Source organism: Saccostrea cucullata, unplaced genomic scaffold (assembly GCF_032062105.1).
Source record: "Saccostrea cucullata isolate Sc308-1 unplaced genomic scaffold, CSIRO_AGI_Scuc_v1 ctg487, whole genome shotgun sequence".
NCBI classification, from domain to species: domain Eukaryota; kingdom Metazoa; phylum Mollusca; class Bivalvia; order Ostreida; family Ostreidae; genus Saccostrea; species Saccostrea cuccullata.
The window spans coordinates 142,631-151,786 of record NW_026920923.1 but is presented as its reverse complement, the minus strand read 5'-3'; positions in this window follow the sequence as shown (position 1 = coordinate 151,786).

The following is a 9,156-nucleotide window of genomic DNA, read 5'->3' as shown; positions in this document are numbered from 1 at the left end:
GGAAAAAGAAGAGAGCCACTCACTGAAAGGGGGATAATACAAGATGCTCTGAGAGGAAGTTACTTTATTTTTATGGTGATAAGCTTTAAGTTGACTTGAACTCGTTAACATTTTTGAACATGAACTTTGTCTTGAATGAAATATGCACATGTAGTGAGGTTGTTATTTGCTTTTGCAAGCTTATTTGTTTAAATTTTGTTCACTCTTCTGTTCATATTATGTATACCCGGTATTACCTTTGCCAGTTCATAAAACACTTGATTCATCCATCTTTTGCCAATCTTCTCTAATACACTGTAACCTTGAAGTCGGAGAAAATTCTTTGGAATCATCATTATCTGGTATAGAAAAAAATTTACTGAATTCAGCATGAATTATAAGTTAGATTGACTCTGATGTAAATTAAGCTGAGAGGTTTGATCCATCGTCTCCTTTATCTAAGAGCAGTATGTTTTTTTTTTTGTTTTTTTTTTTTTTCAGAAATAACAAGCAATTGCTAAAATTTTATTTGATTAAACAGTTTTAAATGCAGAGTTGAAATTATAATGTGGTCTTTGGAGAAAAACAATCTGCTAAACTTCTGATTTCTGGTCACCCATTATCCTTATTTAGGGAGGCCTATAAGTTCTGTGTTTGTAGCTGTAGTTGCTGCTTTAGTAGTTTTGATTAGCTTCAAATTTTTGAAGGGTAATTATATATGGTTTTGAATGTATTCTTCATTTTGTTTTATATGTTTTCTTTCAATAAAAAATTGATTAAAAAGTTTCCATTATGCTCTATATTTACACAAACAAGAATGAGATTAGTAAGAGTTGTGTTTCTTTGATTGGTTTCTACTATTAGGTATTTAAAAGAATTTCTTTTATACCCTAAAATTCAAATATTTTGTTCCACTATTCAGATTTCAAGACTCGGACATTTCTGGACGATTTGGATGGAGAACATTATGTATTTTTGGGTGGGGTAGATATTGTTCAAGGACATACATGTAGCATCGTTTGAAGAGGGGGTTTCCAACTTACCAGAAAAAAAATTGACAAGCGAAAAAACATCCTATTTGGCGAGGGGGGTAGTAAGTTCCAACGTCTTTCTGTATCAATTTTTTCTCAATACCCTTATTTGATCAAGAGTGACTATACTGCAGCAAAGGAAGAGGGGCCAAAGGGTCTTTCAATGAGCATTTTTAGCTCTTCTGAGCCAAAGGCTCAAAGAGCTAATGCTATAGCCATTTGTGCGTCGTGCGGTGTGCGTTAACTTTTTAGAATATGGGCCATAACTCAAGAACCCCTTGGCCAATTATTGTCAAATTTGTCACAGGGTATCCTTGGCCCAAGGGCTACCATTTATACTAAAATTAGGGGTGGGACCTTAAAACAAGGGGAGATAATCACGAAAATAAAACTAAAAGTACTGGTTGCTAAAAAATCTTCTCCAGAACCAATGGGCAGATTTTCACCAAACTTGCATACAAGGGTCAGGATATGTTGAAGATTAAAAATTGTTCAAGGCATGACCCTGGGGCAAAGGGCGTGGTCTCAGGGTCAATTCAAAGTGGACCAAAATTTACACTTATTAAAAACGTTGATATTTTGCTTACTATAAAGACTAGGATCATCAAATCTTGTAAGTTGATGCATCTCAGGTCACGGTGACCTACTTTTTAAATTTTACGGGCTTTTGTTTTCAAATTGATTTGGAGGCATATTTTGGACCCTTTAAGGCCTATGATCATAAACCTTTGTCATTTGGTGCATCTTGGGACCACAAACAACATCAACTTAAAAGTAGGTCATCATGACCTACTTTTTAGCTCACCTGAGCCGAAGGCTCAAGTGAGCTTTTCTGATCACATTTTGTCCGTCGTCCGTCCGTCTGTCCGTCCGTCTGTCTGTCCGTCTGTCTGTCTGTCCGTCTGTAAACTTTTCACATTTTCGACTTCTTTAAATTGTTAAATTTAAATGGTTAAAATGAAGGGCCAAGTCCCCTCACAAGGGGAGATAATCAAGAAAAGACAAAAATAGGGTGGGGTCATTAAAAAATCTTCTTCTCAAGAACCACTGGGCCAGTAAAGCTGAAACTTATGTGGAAGCATCCTGGTATAGTGTAGATTCTAAATTGTTCAAATCATGACCCCCGGGGGAAGGGCGGGGCCACAATGGGGAATCAAAGTTTTATATAGAAATATATAGGAAAAATCTTTGAAAATCTTCTTCTCAAGAACCACTGGGCCAGAAAAGCTGAAACTTATGTGGAAGCATCCTGGTATAATGTAGATTCTAAATTGTTCAAATAATGACCCCCGGGGGATGGGTGGGGCCACAATGGGGAATCAAAGTTTTATATAGAAATATATAGGAAAAATCTTTGAAAATCTTCTTCTCAAGAACCACTGGGCCAGAAAAACTGAAACTTATATGGAAGCATCCTGGTATAGTGTAGATTCTAAATTGTTCAAATCATGACCCCCGGGGGAAGGGCGGGGCCACAATGGGGAATTAAAGTTTTACATAGAAATATATAGGAAAAATCTTTGAAAATCTTCTTCTCAAGAACCACTGGGCCAGAAAAGCTGAAACTTATGTGGAAGCATCCTGGTATAATGTAGATTCTAAATTGTTCAAATAATGACCCCCGGGGGATGGGTGGGGCCACAATGGGGAATCAAAGTTTTACATAGAAATATATAGGAAAAATCTTTGAAAATCTTCTTCTCAAGAACCACTGGGCCAGAAAAGCTGAAACTTATGTGGAAGCATCCTGGTATAGTGTAGATTCCAAATTGTTCAATCATGACCCCCAGGGGAAGGGGGGGGGCACAATGGGAAATCAAAGTTTTATATAGAAATATATAGGAAAAATCTTTGAAAATCTTCTTCTCAAGAACCACTGGGCCAGAAAAGCTGAAACTTATGTGGAAGCATCCTGATATAGTGTAGATTCTAAATTGTTCAAATAATGACACCCGGGGGAAGGGCGGGGCCACAATGGGGAATCAAAGTTTTATATAGAAATATATAGGAAAAATCTTTGAAAATCTTCTTCTCAAGAACCACTGGGCCAGAAAAGCTGAAACTTATGTGGAAGCATTCTGGGGTAGTGTAAATTCTAAATTGTAGGAATCATGACCCCCGGGGGAAGGGCGGGGCCATTATAGGGAATCAAAGTTTTACATAGAAATATATAGGAAAAATCTTTGAAAATCTTCTTCTCAGGAACCACTGGGCCAAAAAAGCTGAAACATATGTGCCAATGGAAGGATCATGGGGTAGTGTAGATTTCAAAATGTCTAAATTATGATCAGTGGGGTAATGTGGGGATGCATTATGTATAACAAGGGTGAAATCTGGTAAAGAACAGAATGGTCAAAGCTTCTCAGGTGAGCGATGTGGCCCATGGGCCTCTTGTTGAATTTTATTGCTAATCTTTTCTAAAACATTTAATCCCATTATTTCAGACACCGAGAGGTTTAGAATCACCAAATCTTGTAAGTTGATGCATCTAGAGGCCTTAAAACATATTTACCAAAAAGTAGGACAATGTGACCTACTTTTTGAACTTTGCAGGCATTTGTTTTTAAATTGTTTAAAAGGCATATTTTGAATACTATTAGACCTATGATCATCAAATTTTGTCAGTTGATGCATCTTTGGTCTTCAGAAAATGTCGACCAAAAAGTAGGTCACTGTGACCTACTTTTGACATTTTATGGCTAGATTTAAGTATCTCGGGTACTAATTGGCTTAGAATCATTAAAATTTGTCAGTTGATGCATCTTGGGTTTTCGGAGATTAACGACCAAAAAGTAGGTCACGGTGACCTACTTTTGACATTTTATGGCTTTATTGAAGTATCTACGGTACTTATTGGCTTAGAATCATCAAACTTTGTAAGTTGATGCATCTTGGGTTTTCAGAGAATGATGTCCAAAAAGTAGGTCACAGTGACCTACTTTCGACATTTTATGGCTATATTTTAGTATTTTAGGTATTTATTGGCTTAGAATCATCAAATTTTGTGAGTTGATGCGTCTTGGGTTTTCGGAGAGTGACGACCAAGAAGTAGGTCACAGTGACCTACTTTTGACATTTTATGGCTTTATTTAAATATCTTAGGTACTTATTGGCTTAGAATCATCAAACTTTGTAAGTTAATGCATCTTAGGTTTTCGAAGAATGATGTCCAAAAAGTAGGTCACAGTGACTAAATTTTTGACATCTTATGGCTTTATTTAAGTATCTTAGGTATTTATTGGCTTAGAATCATCAAACTTTGTGAGTTGATGTGTCTTAGGTTTTCAGAGAGTGACGACCAAAAAGTAGGTCACAGTGACCTACTTTTGACATGTTATGGCTTTATTTAAGTATCTTAGGTATTTATTGGCTTAGAATCATCAAACTTTGTAAGTTGATGCATCTTGGGTTTTCGGAGAATGATGTCCAAAAAATAGGTCACAGTGACCTAATTTTTGACATTTTATGGCTTTATTTAAGCATCTATGGTACTAACTGGTTTAGAATCACTAAACTTTGTTTATTGATGCATCTTTGGTTTTTAGAGAATGTCGATCAAAAAGTAGGTCATGGTGACCTACTTTTGAATATCTCGGGTACCTTTTGGCTTAGAATCATCAAACTTTGTCAGTTAATGCATCTTGAGTCCTCAGAAAATTTCAATCTTAATATAGGTCACTGTGATGTACTTATGGTTTATTATAGCTTTATTATTAAAAATATTTTCAGTCCTAATTGGCTAAGAATCATTAAACTTTGTCAGTTGATACAACTTGGGTCCTAGGATACTTAAGGTTAGAGGCTTCAAATAGAAGTGATAGATTGTACAATTTTTTAGAAGAGCGATTCAAGGCCCTTGGGCCTCTTGTATTTACATACAATAATCATCAAATGATTTCTACGGGTCTAATATGTGAGGTCAAGGTCACGGACCGAAGTCATGACAATTTGTAAGTTTATAATGTCTAGGTTATTATGGCCGAGGACTGGGGGTGACTAATTCACTTATCCCTGTTTGCTCCAAGGGAAGCATAGGGGTGCTAGGGCTGACGGCGAAGTCCAGAGGAATTAATTGAATTTTCAGCTGAATTAAAAAGACAATATTTTAAATACAGTGTACAGTGTATGTTGACTTTGGTTTGAGGTGTCACATAGAACAATGCAGTAGTTTCTGAGGAAAAATGTAAACCCTGTTGCCAAAATAGGTATATATACAACTAATAAGATACAAAGAGGTCACAGCAAGGTCGCAAAATTTGTTGACGAATAGTCGCACCATTAAGGACAAATGATAAAAACTTTTATCAACAATTTTGAAAATAACTTGGATCATGTTTTAATTAATAAAATGAACAAGTTTCACCGCATAGTTTTCAACATTGCACAAAAATGGAATTTTAAGTGAAATATATTTGTGTAGAATAATAAGGATGGTTTCAGAAGGGTAGAATTTTGAACATCGCAGAAGGTTTACAATTTCTTTATATTCTAGAAATTAATTATTTGCATCATTTGGAATGAAATTAGGTTTAAAAATATATATCTCTAGTTTCCGAGATATGGCCCCCCAGTTTTTAGCCCTACCATATAATACTATACGAATAAACATCGGGCTCGGGGACATCTAAGTTCCCTACCCGATTGTCTCAAATTTTGAGTGGGGGGTAGTAGGGGTCAGTTACCACTTCTATGAAAAAATGGTGATGGTACCATCTCTAGTTTCCGAGATATGGCCCTCCAGTTTTTTAGCCTTATTATATAATACTATAGGAATAAACATCGGGCTCAGGGACATAGAAGTCCCCTACCCCAGGGGCTCACATTTTTAGGGTGGGTACTTGGGGTCAGTTACCACTTCTTTGAAAATATGGTGATGGTACCTTCTCTAGTTTCCGAGATATGGCCCTCCAGTTTTTTAGCCTTATTATATAATACTATAGGAATAAACATCGGGCTCGGGGACATAGAAGTCCCCTACCCCAGGGGCTCAAATTTTTAGGGTGGGTACTAGGGGTCAGTTACCACTTCTTTGAAAATATGGTGATGGTACCTTCTCTAGTTTCCGAGATATGGCCCTTCAGTTTTTAGCCTTACTATATAAAAACAATGTACTAACTGACCCCTAGTACCCCACCCTCAAAATTTGAGAGCCAGGGGTAGGGGAATTCGATGTCCCCGAGCCCGATGTTTATTCGTATAGTATTATTACCATTACACGCTGAGTTTGGACTTTCAGTAAGGCGTGGCATTCTCGACGTTACCTAATTATGTTCCCCAAACGAAGTTGGGGAACATATTGTTTTTACTCTGTTTCTTATTATTAAGGTCTTCCGTTTCCAACGGAAGACCTTATTGTTTTCGTTCGGTTTCTTTTTCTCTATTATTATTATTATTATTCTTCCAACCGATTTTGTGCACGCGATCTCTCTGGAACGGCTCGGCCGATTTACATGAAATTTTGATATGTAATAGCTTATCAATCGATCTTGATAGGTTTTTGATCGTTTTTATGACGTCACTTCCGGTCGTGAGATATGGGCAATTTTCTGATTTTAAAATGCAATTTTGTCTTGATTTAATAGCAAAAACTGCTTAAGATATGAGTTGAAGATTAATTGGAGATGATAGTTCATGACTTATAGCGTTGCAGAATCGCCTTTTCGTGCGACGTCAGTACTTCCGGTCGAAACCGGAAGCGAATTTAAGAAAAGTATTTTTTCAACTTATCTTTTTTAATATTTTTATTTTAGAATTGAATAGAGACCCTTTTGTAGAAGCCAAATATGTAATTTGTTTGAAAATCAAAAAAGCCAATCTCGAGATATTAGCGTTTGAAAACGCGAAGCGGCGATCCCGATGGCCGAATGGTTAGCGCGTTGGATTGTCACGCGGGCGACCCGGGTTCGATCCCCCTTGTGACCAAAAATTTTATCACTTTTTCTGCTCGATTTTTCGATTTTTATTAATTTTAGACCATTTGCAACAACATATTTTCAAATTTTAAGTATATCTTACGTAATAAGGGGTCACAAAGGGCCAGAATGCTAAATCTTTGATGCTTTATATCTTAAAAAGGGGGAATATTTTGATAAGCAATATTGAACAAAAGTTGGTCAGAATAATGTTCTTAACAATATGCATACTTTGAAATTTTTAAAAAATGGCCCCATTAAGGACTTGTAGGGGTGGCCCCTAAATATTTATATGTAGAATATCTCCACAACAAATAGAAATCTCTGAATAAGTGTTGAACAAAAAAGCTTTAAAATCACAAGACCTTTCATTTGATATCAAGAAAAAGGGGCTGACCCCTCAAATTAGGGGCTCAAAGGGGCCAACAGTCTTTTTACTATAACTCTCTATTGATCAATATTTTGTGATAACTTACTGAAGCAAAAGTATTTATCTTAACGATTGGCAACAATATATGATACAATTTTGATCATATGTTACGTAATTAGGGATCACAAGGGGCCAGAATGTCAAATCTTTGACGCTTTATATCTCGAAAAGGGAGAATATTTTGATAAGCAATATTGAACAAAAGATGGTCAGAATAATATTCTAAACAATATGCATACTTTGAATTTTTGTTAAACGGCCCCATTAAGGACTTGTAGGGGTGGCCCCTAAATATTTATATGTAGAATATCTCCACAACAAATAGAAATCTCTGAATAAGTGTTGAACAAAAAAGCTTCAAAATCACAAGACCTTTCATTTGATATCAAGAAAAAGGGGCTGACCCCTCAAATTAGGGGCTCAAAGGGGCCAACAGTCTTTTATCTATAACTCTCTATTGATCAATATTTTGTTATACATTACTGAAGCAAAAGTATTTATCTTAACGATTGGCAACAATATATGATACAATTTTGATCATATGTTACGTAATTAGGGATCACAAGGGGCCAGAATGTCAAATCTTTGACGCTTTATATCTCGAAAAGGGAGAATATTTTGATAAGCAATATTGAACAAAAGATGGTCAGAATAATATTCTAAACATTATGCACACTTTGAATCTTTGTAAAATGGCCCTATTAAGGACTTGTAGGAGTGGCCCCTAAATATTTCTATGTAGCATATCTCCACAACGAATAGAAATCTCTGAATAAGTGTTGAACAAAAAAGCTTTAAAATCACAAGACCTTTCATTTGATATCAAGAAAAAGGGGCTGACCCCTCAAATTAGGGGCTCGAAGGGGCCAACAGTCTTTTATCTATAACTCTCTATTGATCAATATTTTGTGATAACTTACTGAAGCAAAAGTATTTATCTTAACGATTGGCAACAATATATGATACAATTTTGATCATATGTTACGTAATTAGGGGTCACAAGGGGCCAGAATGTCAAATCTTTGACGCTTTATATCTCGAAAAGGGAGAATATTTTGATAAACAATATTGAACCAAAGATGGTCAGAATAATATTCTAAACATTATGCACACTTTGAATTTTTGTTAAACGGCCCCATTAAGGACTTGTAGGAGTGGCCCCTAAATATTTATATGTAGCATATCTCCACAACGAATAGAAATCTCTGAATAAGTGTTGAACAAAAAAGCTTCAAAATCACAAGACCTTTCATTTGATATCAAGAAAAAGGGGCTGACCCCTCAAATTAGAGGCTCAAAGGGGCCAACAGTCTTTTATCTATAACTCTCTATTGATCAATATTTTGTTATACATTACTGAAGTAAAAGTATTTATCTTAACGATTGGCAACAATATATGATACAATTTTGATCATATGTTACGAAATTAGGGGTCACAAGGGGCCAGACCAGAATGTCAAATCTTTGACGCTTTATATCTCGAAAAGGGAGAATATTTTGATAAGCAATATTGAACAAAAGTTGGTCAGAATAATATTCTAAACAATATGCACACTTTGTAATTTTGTAAAACGGCCCCATTAAGGACTTGCAGGAGTGGCCCCTAAATATTTGTATGTAGCATATCTCCACAACAAATATAAATCTCTGAATAAGTGTTGAACAAAAAAGGTTCAAAATCACAAGATCTTTCATTTGACATCAAGAAAAAGGGGCTGACCCCTGAAATTAGGGGCTCAGAGGGGCCAACATTCTTTTATCTATAACTCTCTATTGATCAAAATTTTGATAAACATTACTGAAG